This window comes from Rhinopithecus bieti, unplaced genomic scaffold (genome assembly GCF_001698545.2).
Source record: "Rhinopithecus bieti isolate Rb0 unplaced genomic scaffold, ASM169854v2 scaffold_49762, whole genome shotgun sequence".
NCBI classification, from domain to species: Eukaryota; Metazoa; Chordata; class Mammalia; order Primates; family Cercopithecidae; genus Rhinopithecus; species Rhinopithecus bieti.
The window spans coordinates 1,061,070-1,077,086 of record NW_016819845.1 but is presented as its reverse complement, the minus strand read 5'-3'; the positions used below and the strand labels follow the sequence as shown (position 1 = coordinate 1,077,086).

Sequence of the window (16,017 nt, the reverse complement as noted above, 5' to 3'; positions counted from 1 at the left end):
AAAAAAATTAAAATTAAGAAAAGAAATCAGCAGGCCAGGCACAGTGGCTCACGTCTGTAATCTCAGCACTTTGAGAGGTGAAGGCGGGTGGATCACCTGAGGTCAGGAGTTCAAGACCAGCCTGGCCAACATGGTAAAACCCCATTTCTACTAAAAATACAAAAAAATTAGCTGAGTGTGGTGACGTGCTCCTGTAATACCAGCTACTCAGGAGGCTGAGACAAGAAAATTGCTTGAACCCAGGGAGGAGGAGGTTGCAGTGAGTCGAGATCGCGCCACTGCACTCCAGCCTGGGCGACAGAGTGAGACTCCATCTCAAAAAAAAAAAAAGAGAGAAAAAGAAATCAGCAAATTTGTGAGGCTTTCATAGGAAATTCTCAAAATCAATAATACCCAAAAGATATAAAAGTGGTTTTCGTGTTGAAAGGAGAGTGGAGGATGATTTAAGTTGCCAAGAGTAAGTAGTGAAAGCAGTAGTTTAGAAAGCTGTTTAGGAAGGAGAGTTACAACATAGACTTTGGACGAAAGGTCATAAATTGGTAAAAATGCATATAAGGCTTGGCTGGTGATACCATTGCCACACCCTGCATCAAACTTGCTCCAAATCCTAGCCTACCCTACAAAGGTGAGTCAGTCTTATTAGCAAGAATGATTTTACAGTGCCCCCCTAAAAAAAAAAAAAGATCCTACTATGCAGATGAAAAATTATCCCAAACCTATATGAAATAAGAGATTCCATTCATATTTGCCAAACAGGACAAATCCAAAGAACAAAGCACAACTTTTTTTTTTTAAATACCTGCAAGGAATATTCAACAAGTCTAACTAATGGAGTTCATCTGAAAACAACAAAGGAATTAAAGAGATTTTAAACATCAAAATAGCTTCTCTAAAACTTTCTTAAAAGAGCGGATCAATTTTAGAATGAAAGCTTTTGTTTGAACAGATGGTGATTAATTCCTCCCTTCTAACTAAGAAAAGCCCAACATCTCTAATAGTAGACTTTATTACTTACCAGATAAGCGGTTCTTAGCAATGCATGCATTCATTTAAACAGTTCAAGAGCACTAAAAGGTATCAGGCACAGTGTGAGGCAGTGAATATAGAAATAAAACACAGACTCCGACCTCAAGGAGCTCACAGTTTAATAAGAAGACAAATAAGCCAAGAGAAAATCGAATCCAGATTTGAGAAGTAGTTTCAAGCAGCCCACAATATTAGCATATTCAAAGTACAAGAGTTTAAGAATATAGTAACTAAAAATTTCCCAGTATCCCCTTGTGAGATGGAAAACATCATTAATCCCTACCACTACAAATTAATAAACTGAGATTATCTGTAGTCATCCAGCCAGAACCTAGGCTAGCTAGAACTAGAAACAAGATTGCAGGCCACATGTTTTTCAGTTCATAAAGGTCAATATATTCTCTTTTCCAAACTTTTATGCTTCCACTTGAAATCCAGTTCAAGTCAACAAAATGGTGAAATATTACATTAAAACAAAGCAAAAGCTATCAAAAAAATTAAGTATTTGCCAGTTATATTTTAGATTATGGCATCTCTGCTTCACTAGGCACTTAGCACCACTTGACATTTTCCCCGGAAAAAGAGAGGAGGTAACCTGTACCTTTTGGGCCTGGAAAAATCATCCTTCTCTCTTTAATTCTTCAGGCACCTCAGGCAATAAGCACTCGATGTCTTCATAGCTTCTAAATTAACTGTATATTTGAATATAAGAACTACACGTGTTGACTATTCACCTGACTATCATCTCTTGAAACAGCCAAACAGTTTTGTTAAGGATTATATGCTAAATGTCCTTGGAAACCTCAAGACAACCATATCCTGAATGTATCTTAAGGCCGAAATTTTTTCAATCAGAATGCGTCTCTAAAATCAACAGGATTTGTACCAATATTTGCTTTAAACAGCTTTTCAAGAAAACATTTATATGTAAATGAAGCAAAAATACAAAATACAATGTTGCCATATGCTCTTGTACTAAAAATTCTTCAAGGCAGAAAATGTGTACAATCTACAAATGCTCAAATTTACCTAAAGTGTCTATTTGTATATTCTGAAATACCTTAACATCTAAGTACTTAAAGCTCAATGACTGGGCCGGGCGTGGTGGCTCACGCCTGTAATCCCAGCACTGTGGGAGGCCGAGGCAGGCAGATCACGAGGTCAGGAGATTGAGACCAGCCGGGCCAACACAGTGAAACTCCATCTCTACTAAAAATACGAAAATTAGCTGGGCGCAATGGCAGGCACCTGTAATCCCAGCTACTTGGAAGGCTGAGGCAGGAGAATCACTTGAACCTGGGAGGCAGAGGTTGCAGTGAGCCGAGATCGTGCGACTGCACTCCAGCCTGGGGGACGGAACTAGACTCCGTCTCAAAAAACAAACAAACAAACAAACAAAAACCTCAGTGATGTCTTACAACAGGGTTGACAAAACTATAGCCGTGGAAGCACAAATAGAGGCACAGCCTGATCTTGTAAATAAAGTTTTATTGGAATACAGCCCAAAAATATGCAGAACATATTTTCTACAGCTGTTTTCATGTTACAGATTGCAAAGTTGAGTAGTTGTGGAAGAGACTATAAGGCTGAAAAAGACTAAATATTAACTATTTGATCCTGTACAAAAAAAAAGTCTGTCAACTCTTGTCTTAAAATAATCAGAACCAACTATCTGACAAATTTATGTCTAGTCTAAGAGTTTATCTATCCCGAAATGAGCTACTGAATATGGTGAAAGTGTCAGTGAATTGTTCCTCAAAAAAATCCAAGTTCAACCCTGCATGGATTTATTTCAAAATCACAAAACTGGGGCGGGGTGGGGGGCCCACAGTGGCTCATACCTGTAATCCCAGCACTTTGGAAGGCCACTGCGGGCAGATCATTTAAGATCAGGAGTTCAAGACCAGCCTGGCCAACTTGGTGAAACTCTGTCTCTACTGAAAATACAAAAATCAGCTGGGCATAGTGGGGCACGCCTGTAATCCTAGCTATTCAGGAGGCTGAGGCAGAATAATCGCTTGAACCCAGGAAACCCAGAATAATCGCTTGAACCCACTTGCAGTGGGCCAGGATCATGCCACCACACTCCAGCCTGGGCGATGGAGTCAGACTCTGTCTCAAAAAAATAGATATATGTATTTTTTAAATAAATATATAAATGCCCATCTTGACTGAAAATTAAGCTTTAAAAGCAAACAGCGATTTTAGCTCTTTATCTTTTAAAAACTGAGTTACATTAATAGAATCAATACACAAACTTACTGTACTCGTCACTTGTATTTAGTTAACCACCACCAGGAACCATGCTAGTTATTCCTTTACTTCTCACACTAGTATCCTAGAACCCACACACAACCACCCTGTAAACTAAGTAGAACATTGTCTATATAAAAGTTTGCTTTCACCTGCCATGACAGAATGATGGTAAATGGAGCATCCAGACTCTCTTCTGGAAGTATTTAGCCTCTTCTATGTTTATGAACATAAAAATCCCAAAGCTGATATATACCAGTCATATGAAGGAATTATACCCAAATAAGTTCTATTGCATCTATTTGCCATTCTTAGAATAAGAGAGCATTATACAAGCAATGCTAATTGATTGACTTCATCGACCAATGCAACAATGAAAACTGCCTGGAATATTCTAGGTATCAATGAAAAGTTTTTATTTTAATTTTCACTATACTTCTCTGTTAAACTAATTAGGGCATTGTAAGGGCTACGGTTTCAAAAGCAACACAATGCCACCTGATAAAATAAGAACTGATAGGCCAGGCGTGGTGGCTCACGCCTGTAATCCCAGCACTTTGCGAGGCCAAGGCAGGCAGATCACCTGAGGTCAGGAGTTCAAGACCAGCCTGGCCAACATGGTGAAACCCCGTCTCTACTAAAAATACAAAATTAGCCGGGTGTGGTGGCGGGCACCTGTAATCCCAGCTATTCGGGAGGCTACGCAGAATTGCTTGAACCCGGGAGGCAGAGATTGCAGTGAGCCGAGGTGACAAGAGCAAAACTCGAAAAAAAAAAAAAAAAAAAGAAAAAGAAGAACTGGTAAATAAGCTAATACCCTTATTGACCCCAAAAGTTATACTTAACAACTCAAGTTTATCAAATAATCAGGGATGTTTTTATGTATCATTATTAACAGAACTGAGTCAGTCATGCCAAAGTACTACAAAAATTGATGAATCAGGCCGGGCGCAGTAGCTCACGCCTGTAATCCCAGCACTTTGGAAGCCGAGGTGGGTGGATCACCTGAGGCCAGAAGTTCAACACCAGCCTGACCAGCATGGTGAAACCCCGTCTCTATTAAAAATACAAAAAATTAGCTGGGCATGGTGGCACGCACCTGTAGTCCCAGCTACTGGGGAGGGTGAGGCAGGAGAATTGCTTGAACCCGGAAGGCGGAGATTGCAGTGAGCCGAGATCTTCCCGCTGCACTCCAGCCTGGGAGACAAGAGGGAAACTCCGTCTCAAAAAAAAAAGAAGAAAGAAAGAAAAAAATAAGAACTGATAAATAAGCTAATACCTAGCCTGACCAGCATGGTGAAACCCTGTCTCTATTAAAAATACAGGCCGGGCGCGGTGGCTCACGCCTGTAATCCCAGAACTTTGGGAGGCCGAGACGGGGTGATCACGAGGTCAGGAGATGGGGACCATCCTGGCTAACACGGTGAAACCCCGTCTCCACTAAAAAAAAAAAAAAAAAAAAATTAGCCGGGGGTGGCGGCGGGCGCCTGTAGTTCTAGCTACTCAGGAGGCTGAAGCAGGAGAATGGCGTGAACCTGGGAGGCGGAGCTTGCAGTGAGCCGACAACGCGCCACTACACTCCAGCCTGGGCGACAGAGAGATAATTCCGTCTCTAAAAATAAAAATACAAATACAAAAAATTAGCTGGGCATGGTGGCACGCACCTGTAGTCCCAGCTACTGGGGAGGCTGAGGCAGGAGAATTGCTTGAACCCGGCAGGCAGAGGTTGCAGTGAGCCGAGATCGTGCCACTGCACTCCAGACTGGGCGACAGAGGGAGACTCCATCTCAAAAAAAAAAAAAAAAAAGCCTGTTCGCGGTGGCTCACGCCTGTAATCCCAGCACTTTGGGAGGCCGAAGCAGGTGGATCACGAGATCAGGAGATCGAGACCATCCTGGCTACCACGGTGAAACCGCGTCTCTACTAAAAATACCAAAAAATTAGTCGGGCGTGATGGCGGGCTCCTGTATTCCCAGCTACTCGACAGGCTGAGGCAGAATGGTGTGAATCCGGGAGGCGGAGCCTGCAGTGAGCCAAGATGGCGCCACTGCACTCCAGCCTGGGCGACAGAGAGAGACTCTGCCTCAAAAAAAAATAAATAATAAAAATAAAAATAAAAAATTGATGAATCATTTACCAATTATTCTTTTTCTCCAGCTAATAAAATAGAAGATAACGCAAATTCTTAATACAGCTAACTCTGGATTAGCCCCTGCATGATCTATCCAAGGCATGTTCCTATGCCTAAGTACTTAACCAAAGATGCATCAACAGTTTGGTACCCTTGACAATACCAATGTAGCCACAGGTTGTAATCCGATGTAAACACAAGCCTAAATTAAGCATTTAATAAGGCCAAAAGGATGCCAAAATAATAATACAATTAGATTAAAATAAGTTATTTTCAAATTATTCATACCATTTTTCCCTGCCTCTGGTGTATATCCTAGCTATTTCGGATTAAAAGATTAAAGATATTTAAAAGTACAATCAAGTGACAACTAGTTTACGACAGATCACAAGATTTACACAGAAGTCTTGTTTTCTGCTTTAAAAAAAAAAAGAAATTCTAGGCCTTGATCCTATTTTTCACCTGCAGGGTATTCGCAAGAGAAAGTCCTAAAGAATCTTCGAAACTAAATAACTTTCTCTGGGCTCAGTTTTCTCAAGAAGTTGATTAATGTGGGCCACCAACTTATGTTAGCAAGAGGGGCAAATTACTACGAAGACTAGGACAAGCACGGGGCCTAATCTTTAAAAGGCATCCTGATGCGGGGGGGGGAGAAACCTCGCCCAGCCCTCAACTTTCTCAGCTTTTCTAGTCCCGTTTTCTTTTACAAAATTGAGAAAAGCAAAACTTCCCCCTCACTGCCTGTCTCTTATCTGAGGCCTGGTACAGAAATTCAGATCGCTATTTATCCAAGTACCTCCTTAAGGTAGTCTTAAGGCTCAAGCCAGCTCAGAAACGGCAGAAAGATTTGCTTTCTTGGGTTAACAGGAGGGCGATTACAGCGTTTGGCGGCCAGGTTTGTCAGGAAGCATAGGGCCAAGAAAGAGGGAGAATCCAGAGACTGAGCTCCATCTAGTCCCAGGAACCACCCCCAGAGGAGGCTTGACTGCCCTCGGTACTTCCCTGCCTCCTCAGCTCGTGTGAGGAGAAAGGCGGGTCGGGGTCAGGCTCCCCTGAGCTACTTCCTGGTCCGATCGGACTCGCCTTCGGACACCCGAAACACCCCCGGCCCGGCTCCCTCGCCCTTTGCCCTGTCTCCTCCCCTCTCAGTGACCCACCACCGCTGGTCCCCTCCCATCTAACATGGCCGCCCCGCCCGGCCCACCTCCGGCACAGCCTAACAAGTTGGTGGCCCCCGCGGCACCGCCTCCCCCACGCCCATTGGTGCAGAAGTCTCCATCCGCCCGGTCCATTGGACGCCAGAGCCTGCCACTCAGCTCCGAGGGCTCCGCCCCTGAGCCGCTTCAAGCTACTTTGAGAAGACATATAAACAAATCCCGGGAGGGAGGCCCCTCTCGCCCGTCGCCTCTGAGGCGGGGACAGAAGGGGAGCGGCTACCCCGAGACGCCCTGCTTGAAGCCCCTAGCCCCAGCCCGCGCCTCCTCGTCTCCTGCCAGCCTGGCTCCAACCTCCGCGGCCCCAGCCCTTCCTCACACGCCCCTCTCTCCCCTCCTCCCCCGCCAGTCTCGCCTCCCCTCCCCTCCCGGGCCCCTCCCACCCGCTCTCTTCTCTGACAGGCCGACTGCCGGCAGCAGCGGCCCCGGGCTCGGAGGCAGCGGGGAAGGGCCGGGGGGCCCGGCAGTACGGACGCCCGGCGCTGCCCACCCCCGGCCTAACCTACTGCCCGCCCGCGTGTCCCATCTACCGCCGCCCCGCGCTTTTATGTAACCGTCCCGGGCTGGGGGTGGGGGAGGGGAGCGGAGCCCCCGTGACCCGCAGGCGGTGGCCTAAGGCCCGCGCGCCCTGGCACTCGGCCGTGGTCCCGGCCCCCGCCCTGCGCCGGCCCGGCCCAGAGTCCCAGCGCTGCTGCCGCCTAGGCAAGCGGCCCTCTGCCCCCCGCTCCGCTCGTCCCCCAGCCCAGGCCCTTGGGGGCTCCGGGCAGCGGGTGGCGGCGCTCACCTGTGGGTGTAGGGGCGGCTCAGGGACTGGGTCCGGTTCCGCTGCAGGGGCCACGGCCCCTCTCCATGCTGCCTCGGGTTTGTTTTGTTTATGTCCTTCCTGACGGGTTCCCGGAAATCGCGTGACTCGCCCCCCTCACGTGGGCCGCGGCGAGGAGGAGGAGGGAGGCGGGGCCCCGCCGGCCTCGGGCCAATCGCGAGGCGTTCCACAGCCCGGCCAATCAGGGGCTGGGTCCGGCCGGGCACCCCTGTCACGTGTCGCCGGAGGGGCGGGTTGCCCGGAAAAACCAGGAAGAGAGGGCGGAGCGGGGGCTCGGCGCCGGCCTCTGCAGTGTGGGCGGGGACGTCTCCGATACCCGGCAGCACGCCCAGGTTGGGAGAGGATGTTCCTTTTACGAAGGCTTCAAATCCAGCGTTTTATCAGATCTTAGTACTGCGCTGTGAGGTCTGAGGTGTCCGTTTGCCCATTTTGTAGTTTAAGTTCACTGAAACTTGAAGTAGCTAACTTCATTAGTAGGGGGATTGTATCGATGACCTGGGTAATGGACCGCCTCCCCATCTGAACGTCTTAATTGAGAGACAAACCTTACCTTTTGTCGTTCGTTCATTCATTCACAGACTCGATATTTAGCACGAATTCCGAGACACAGGGATCAGTCAGACTGCGTGCACCTTTCAAGAGAGAGACCCGTATACAACTGCACAAACAGAATGCCACTATTACAGAAGCGCCTAGACAAGCCTCCGTGACACATGGTCCTGAGGTTTTCTAGCACTTCCTGATCCTCTTAATAACAACAGCGTCCCTTTATTGAACGAGCACTATATGGTGGGCTTATCATCTCAATTAGTTTTCCCTGCAAGCACATGCGGTAGTAATATATCCATTTTTCAGACAGGAAAATTAAGGCTGAGAGGAGTTAAGTCACTTGCCGGAGGTCAGGCAGCTAGTAAGTGAGCTAGCTAGGGCTGGAGCCCTTGTCTTTTATCACAGCCTATTCTTCCAGATGCTTTTTATACATCTTAAAGGCACGGAATTGATATGAACACACAATAGAAATTTGATTTTAGTAAGCACAGGGAAAGGAGGATTGGGGAATAAAGACGCCTGCCCAGGTTCCTGTCAGGAGGAATCGCCTTTGAAAATGTGACTCCCTTTTGCACAGATTTTGAGAAGTAGTATAGTGTCGTTGTCAAGACCATGGACTTCGGAATCAAAAAGACGCACAGATCGTAATCATCAGGAGAGCAGGGACTGAGCAGTGTTTATCCCGTACCTTCCATGCCTGGCACATAGGCAGTCATTGCACACTGGTTGAATGAATAGTCTGGATTTGAATGCTTGTTTCACCACGTGTAAAGCAACACAAATTAACCTCTGTGAAGCTCAATTTCCTCCTCCGTTAGTACTTTCTGGGGTTGATATGAGAACTAAGTGAAATAATTCATATAAAGCACTTATCAGAGTGCCTGGCATATAGTAAGCACTTAATGAATAGTTGAATTATTAAATTGTTTAAGGGCATCATTTGGAAGATGTACTGTAGACTAAATAGCAAGTACAGATAACTTTAGACTTTAGCAGGTTAACAGCCACTAAAATAATACTTCTGTACACAAAATTAATAGATAGCTATATGTAGATACCTACAGGAAAGTAAAAGCATAAATCTCTGTAGCCCCCACAATACCATCCACATAGTAGGGCCTCCATGCCCAGTGAAGGAATGAGGATTTCCCCTACTGCACAGTGAGTACCAGAATTATAATTTTTTTAAGTCTAACACATACCACATTCTGATTTTCCACATCAACTGGAATTGAAAATTGAAAAAGAGAAAAACTAGCTTGGGACGTTTGAGCCAAGTTCCCTTGACTCGTTCACGTGAGATTCATGCATTAAGTCTCCCCGGCGTACATGACAGACCATCCTCTTTTGTAATACTATATTTGAAAAGGCTCCAGGAGATGATTAGACCTTCCATTGATACACTGCCGTCTGGACACAGGAATGTTCATCTCCTCTATTGGGCAGTTCCTTGGGGTCAGTGGGCCACCAGGTTTATCTCCTAGTGTGAGACTCGGCCCACTGAAGGTGTTTACTAGTGAATCACATTGGATTCCCACCTATCCCTCTTCCGTTGTCTTGGAAAGGATGAGGTTTTGGCTAAAGGAGACCTTTCCATCAAGGTTTGTTAATTACTATATCCTGCTCCGAAATGAATGAAATCACTGGCTCTGAATTGGTTTGTGTTTGGGTTTTATCCTGCCAGATTCTGTCACAGTCAAAGTTGGCAGGAAGTTGGAACTCTCTAATATCATTGGCTTCTTGTCCTAGCCACAAAGTAGTAACCAACTGGCACCACCACTTTCAAAGTGTTTAACCTGGCTCCTGCGGAATAATTTACATACTGGAATAGCATGAGTTAGAAAAAACACGCTTTACACAAATATGATACAATGGGGGGAAACAAAGCAATAGATACTTAACTCCTTTTAATTCTTAAAATATTTTTTTAATTTTCGATTAGCTGACATATATACGTGGTACAAAATTCAAAAGGCACAAAAAAGTATTCAGTGAATATTAAGTCTCTGTCCTGTCCCTGTTTCTTGGCTACTCATTTTCCCTTCTCAGAGGGAACCACAGTTACCCACATTCTGTGTCTTCTTCCAGAGGTATCCTTTGTATGTGCAGGCATTTTACCTGCTTTAAACCTTCATGTGTTTAGAACACTGTTCTTGGAGCCAAGACTCCAATTTGAGCTATACCACTAACTATAAGATCCAAGGTGACCTCTCTGAGTTCCAATTTCTTCACCACAAGGGATCAGGACTAAAACTGGGTATTCTCTACGATCTTTTTAACTTCAACACTGAGCCCACATCCTGAAAGAATTAAAATGGTTGGCCCGGGTCCTAATTTTCCATATGACCTGTAGGTCATAAATTTGCACTGTGTGTAAATCTTCATTACAGTAGATTGAGCTCTGCCTGCTGCTCACATAGACATCTTTTAAGAGAGTGTTATTTCAAGTCTAAATGTTTTCTTTCCGGACCCCTCTAGGCCTATGTGATTTGTTAAATAAGACTTCACAGCTTTAGAAGTGAGATTAATTAACTCAAAGCTGGAAGATCTCCAGGAAAAGCTGTGTCCTTCTGACACTAAAAACTGATTTTCTTTCTGAGAAGACTGGAGTGAATTGAAAAGAGATACTGATTGATGGTTGGCAGTTGGCCTCCATCCTTCATTCATCTTACCAAAAACATTTTCTGGGGCTGGGCATGGTGGCTCATGCCTGTAATCCCAGCACTTTGGGAGGCCGAGGCAGATGGCTCACTTGAAGTCAAGAGTTCAGCCTGACCAACATAGTGAAACCCCGTCTCTACTAAAAATACAAAAAGTGGCTGGGCGCGGTAGCTCACGCCTGTAATCCCAGGACTTTGGGAGGCTGAGGCGGGTTGATCACAAGGTCAGGAGATCGAGACCATCGGCTAACATAGTGAAACCCCCTCTCTACTAAAAATGAAAAAAAAAAAAAAGCCGGGCGTGGTGGCGGGCATGTATAGTCCCAGCTACTAGGGAGGCTGAGGCAGGAGAATGGCATGAACCCAGAAGGCGGAGCTTGCAGTGAGGTAAGATCGCACCATTGCACTCCAGCCTGGGCGACAGAACGAGACTCTGTCTCAAAAAAATAAATAAATAAAATAAATAAATAAAAATACAAAAATTAGCCCGGCGTGATGGCAGGTGTCTGTAATTCCAGCTACTCGGGAGGCTGAGGCAGGAGAATCGCTTGAACCTGGGGGTCAGAGGTTGCAGTGAGCTGAGATCATGCCATTGTACTCCAGCCTGGGCAACAAGAGCAAAACTCCGTCTCAAAAAAAAAAAAAAAAATTATCTGGGCTGGTCCAAAGGTAGTGAATTATCTCTATTGTTCACAGTTAGTTACAGATGGAACTCCTTGTTCTGCTCTTTTCCCTGACTGCTGCACTTGACTAATCTTAAAAAAATGAAATAAAAGAAAATAATTATTTGGGGGAAGAAGAAAGGTCAGTTCTTCCCACTGCCTGATCTCTCAAGAGGACACAGTGTTCTTCATGTGACAGCTCTGAGCCTCGGTTTCTTACTTCCACAGAAAGCACTACAATTGGTCCCAAATATCCTTCTCTAGTCTCCCACTTATTTACCCTGATTCCTCACCCCATCCCATTTCGCATACCTAGCACCAGTCCTGCTACAGAATAGGAGCCTGCTTGTGGTCTGAATGGCCAGATTAATATCTAAATTCTGTTCAACCTCCATGGCTCAAGATCTCACCTCTTTCATGGAATCTGTTTCTACCATGTCTATTTCTGCCCTCATTCATCTTCTTTCCTCTACCGCCGAACTAAGCACTTAATGTACTTACTGCTTTGTATTATTCATATCATGTGTGTTGATATTATTTCTTCAATAAAATCAAGTGGGCATAAACACAAATCCTCGAGCTATGAAGAAAGAATGCAAAGCACTTCATTAGATAACCATCTTCCAGCCTGTGTTTAGTGATGGGCGGGGGTTAGGAATAGGAACGGGAGAGAAATAAACTGACATCTGTGGAGCCTCGTGTGTGCACTGAAGATACAATCCTTGCCCTGGAGGAGCTCAGAACCTGGTGGAGGAGACTGACCCCAAAATCCAACACAGAGCTCATCAGAAGGGAGCCCTTAGAGGGTTGTTAAGAGCAGGACGCATATGCATTTCAGTACCACCTTTTGCTGGAAAACTTACTTGAATAAGTAACTAACCTGTCTGTTCCTTAATTTCTGTACTAACTTGCCTCACAGGTTGATTCTGAGGATTAAATGCAGGGCCTGATGCATAATAGATACCCCCAGCTGGGCATGGTGGCTCACGCCTGTAATCACAGCATTTTGGGAGGCTGAGGCAGGAGGATTACTTGACCCAGGCATTTAAGACCAGCCTGAACAACATGGTGAAACCCTATCTGTATTTAAAATAAAATTTAGGCCGGGCACGGTGGCTCACGCCTGTAATCCCAGCGATTTGGGAGGCTGAGGCAGGCAGATCACAAGTTCAGGAGTTTGAGACCAGCCTGGCCAACATGGTGAAGCCCCCATCTCTATTAAAAACAGAAAAATTTAGCCGAGCGTGGTCGAAGGCGCCTGCAATCCCAGCTGCTTGGGAGGCTGAGGCAGGAGAATTGCTGGAACCCGGGAGGCGGAGGTTGCAGTGAGCCCAGACTATGCCACTGCACTGCAGCCTGGGCAACAGAGCAAGACTCAGTCTCAATAAATAAATAAAATTTAAAAATAGATGCCCCCCTTCTCCACTTTACAGGGAGGGACGTGCCTGGAAGCTTCTTAGTAGAGAAGCAGCGGAGAAGAGAAAGTAGCCTGGCAAAGAGAAGGCAGCCAGCGACTGAGAGGGCTTTGGGATTCTGTTATCTTCCAAGGCAGCATTCCTCTCAAAATTGTTTTGACTGTTTCACTAAGACTGGAAACTCCTAGGACAACTAATAGCTGCTATGGCTTTTTTGTTTTGTTTCATCTTGTCAGTGCTGAGCTGAACATACACTGGTAGTATCAGCAACTCTAACTGATAGCAAACCAGGAAGCCAAGGAGTGAAAACAATTTAGCATTTGTTGTAGAAAATACTCCCAAATGACAGGTACAGTAAGACATTTTGTTGATGAGGTCAGAAGTAGGACGATAAAAACAAAATGGAGGAACAGATCGATAAGAAGATCAAGACCTGTAGCCTTAAGAATAGTTTGTTGAAGTACAAATGAAGGCGTGGACCAAATAACCCAATCTGATTAACCCAGTGAAGTTGGATTCCCAAGTTAAGGAAGTCAGTTGTTCAGAGAGGCTGCCGAAGTTCGGAAAATTGATGATGAAGTTAGGGCACCCTATTATCCAAAGTATTTTTTTAACCCACAAATCCACAAAGTCATAGATTGCCCTCATGTGACCGCAAAACTTGGGACTACGGCCAACAGTGTTTTTTTTAACTTTGAGTTTTCATCTTGTTTTCACAAGGTCCAGACTTCAAGATGAAAAGTGTAATGTAAATGGGTACAACATTCTGAAACCACAACAGTGGGACATAAAGCACATCAACAGACCTGAATGCCAGCTGTAGCTCCTGTCCTGTGTTAAGAGAGGCAGTACCAGGAGGAAGGACCAAGTTTCCTTCTCATTACTCAGTTCCCATATCTCAGGATCTACCTACAGATAAAACCAGAGGGATTCTGGCCACAGGCCACAGGTGAGCTGGCTACAGGTGAGCTGGCTACAGCCCTTTCCTGTTGCCATGACAACCCATCAGCATGACAGCCAGTCTTAGGCTGGGTGTGGTGGCTCACACCTGTAATCCCAACACTTTGGAAGGCTGAGGCGGGAGGACTCCTTGAGGCCAGAAGTTCAAGACCAGCCTGGGCAACATAATGAGACCTTGTCTCTACAAAAAATTTAAAAATTAATGGGGTGTGGTGGCACATGCCTGTAGTCCCAGCTACTTGGGAGGCCGAGGTGAGAAGACCGCTTGAGCCCAGGAGGTTGAGGCTGCAGTGAGCTATGATCATACCACTGCACTCCAGCCTGCGCAATAGTCTCAAAAAAATAAAGAGGGGGCCTCTTGTCTACTTACCCAGTCATCTCTCCCCAGCTTGGCGAAAGAAGAAACCACCTTTGGGAAAATTGGGAGTAATGGTGGGACTTGAAGTAGGGATTAGGACAAAGTAGGGGGTGGTTCTCCCCTCCTCCTAACAAAGGGAGTAATGACACAGGTTCAGGCTTCTGTGAACACCGTGGGAGAAGAGAGGACCCAGTACGTGGTTTTTTTCTCTCCTCTCTGGGTGAGGAACAGAGGAGTTGGGAGTATTAAGAAGGCAGGAAATGTGTTATACTACTCTCTGACCTGCCCCAATCCAATTAAAATCTGGTGAAGCATAAGGTAACAAATGTAACTGAAACTGTCCCCACAGTGTTGACAAGACTTGCATGCCAGGTTCTGAACAGAAATATAATTAAGCATTCATCAGGCTTCCCTCTGGCCCCACTTCCTTGTTGCTAAAAGTCATGGAGCAGCCAGGTACAGTGTCTCACGCCTGTAATCCCAGCACTTTGGGAGGCTGAGGCGGGCGGATCATGAGGTCAGGAGTTCGAGACCATCCTGGCTAACATAGTGAAACCCCGTCTCTACTAAAAATACAAAAAAAATTAGCCAGGTGTGGTGGCAGGCGCCTGTAGTCCCAGCTACTCGGGAGGCTGAGGCAGGAGAATGGCGTGAACCCGGGAGGCGGAGCTTACAGTGAGCTGAGATTGCACCACTACACTCCAGCCTGGGCCACAGAGACTCCGTCTTAAAAAAAAAAAAAAAAAAAAAAAAAAAGGTAATGGAGCACTAGGCACTGACCAATTGCATCCCTGTTGTTCCTACAGGTAGGATTTCTGACATCAGGGCCATCAGACCGCTTAAGAATTGATTTCCTGTCAGGCGTGGTGGCTCACACCTATAATTCCAGCACTTTGGGAGGCCTAGACAGGTGGGTGATGAGGTCAGAAGTTTGAGATCAGCCTGGCCAATATGGTGAAACCCTGTCTCTACTAAAAATTCAAAAATTAGCTGGGCGCGGTGGCAGGTGCCTGTAATTCCAGCTACTCAGGAGGCTGAAGCAGGAAAATCGCTTGAATCCGGGAGGCAGAGGTTGCAGTGAGCTGAGATCGTGCCACTGCACTCCAACCTGGGCGACTCCGTCTCAAAAAAAAAAAAATTTTTTTATTTCCATCCCCATTGTTCCTATAGACAGGATCTCTGACATTAGAATCATAAGACTTTTGTTTAAGGCTCACTTAAAATGTTTTCCAGACCCCAACTCTAGCTCCCAGTTTGAAGACCCTCACAGAAGAATGGGATCGGCATGACAATCCAGCTTCTTCAGCTCCCTGTCCCATGACTTCACTCTGCACTCTTCAAGCCATCAGCCATCTCCACACTTTGGCTCACTTCAAAACTGTTAGAAACCCTAGCCCCAAACTCCTCAGGGAAATGGATTTAAGGTTCCCTCTCATCTCCTCGTTTCATGACCCTGTGATTAAACCTGTTTGTCTGCTGCAACCTGGTGTCACATGCATTGACTTGCTATGCGTCAGGTAATGAACGTGGGACCCCTTCGGGAGACTTGTGACAGGGGTGTGGCTTGCTTACTCAAACCCCTTGCTGGAGGGAGAGCACACAGGTGAGTGGGCGCTGGGGCCAAGGCACTCGGGCCCCACGGTAGCCTCTAGGGGTGTGTTACAATTAATGCTCTTAGCCCTTGCCGTCCGTGGATAGCTAAGTGTTAACCAGCTCAGTGGAGAGTCGGGGTGACAGCCATTTACACCCTGCCCTCTTGGCACTTGGGTTCTTGTCCGGCATCCGAGAAGAATCAGGTCACAGACTTGAAGGATGGTGAATGTGGAGGTTTTATTGAGTGATGAAGGTGGCTATCAGCAGGATGGGGAGCAGGAAAGTGGATGGAGTGGGAAGGAGTTTGGCTGGGGACTCATCAGCCGATCAGCTGCCTCTCTGATGTTCAGATGCTTCTTCTCTTCTCTCCTCT

General features: G+C 46.0%; 1 protein-coding gene and 1 long non-coding RNA gene across 2 annotated transcripts in view; one reads left to right on the top strand and one right to left on the bottom strand.

The window, feature by feature from the left end:
* The window catches only part of LOC108520013 (CREB3 regulatory factor-like), a 39,842-nt gene extending 32,281 nt beyond the window's left edge, over nt 1-7,561 (bottom strand). The window contains exon 1 of the mRNA XM_017859281.1: nt 7,409-7,561. The gene's annotated coding sequence lies outside the window, so the exon portion shown is untranslated. The remainder of the gene's footprint in view (nt 1-7,408) is intronic.
* Nucleotides 7,562-13,466: 5,905 nt separating this feature from the next.
* LOC108520012 (uncharacterized) lies at nt 13,467-15,434 on the top strand. Its single transcript, XR_001882805.1, has 3 exons — nt 13,467-13,682; nt 14,858-14,961; nt 15,285-15,434. It is a non-coding gene; the product is annotated as an uncharacterized LOC108520012 (long non-coding RNA).
* The last annotated feature ends 583 nt before the right edge of the window (nt 15,435-16,017 follow it).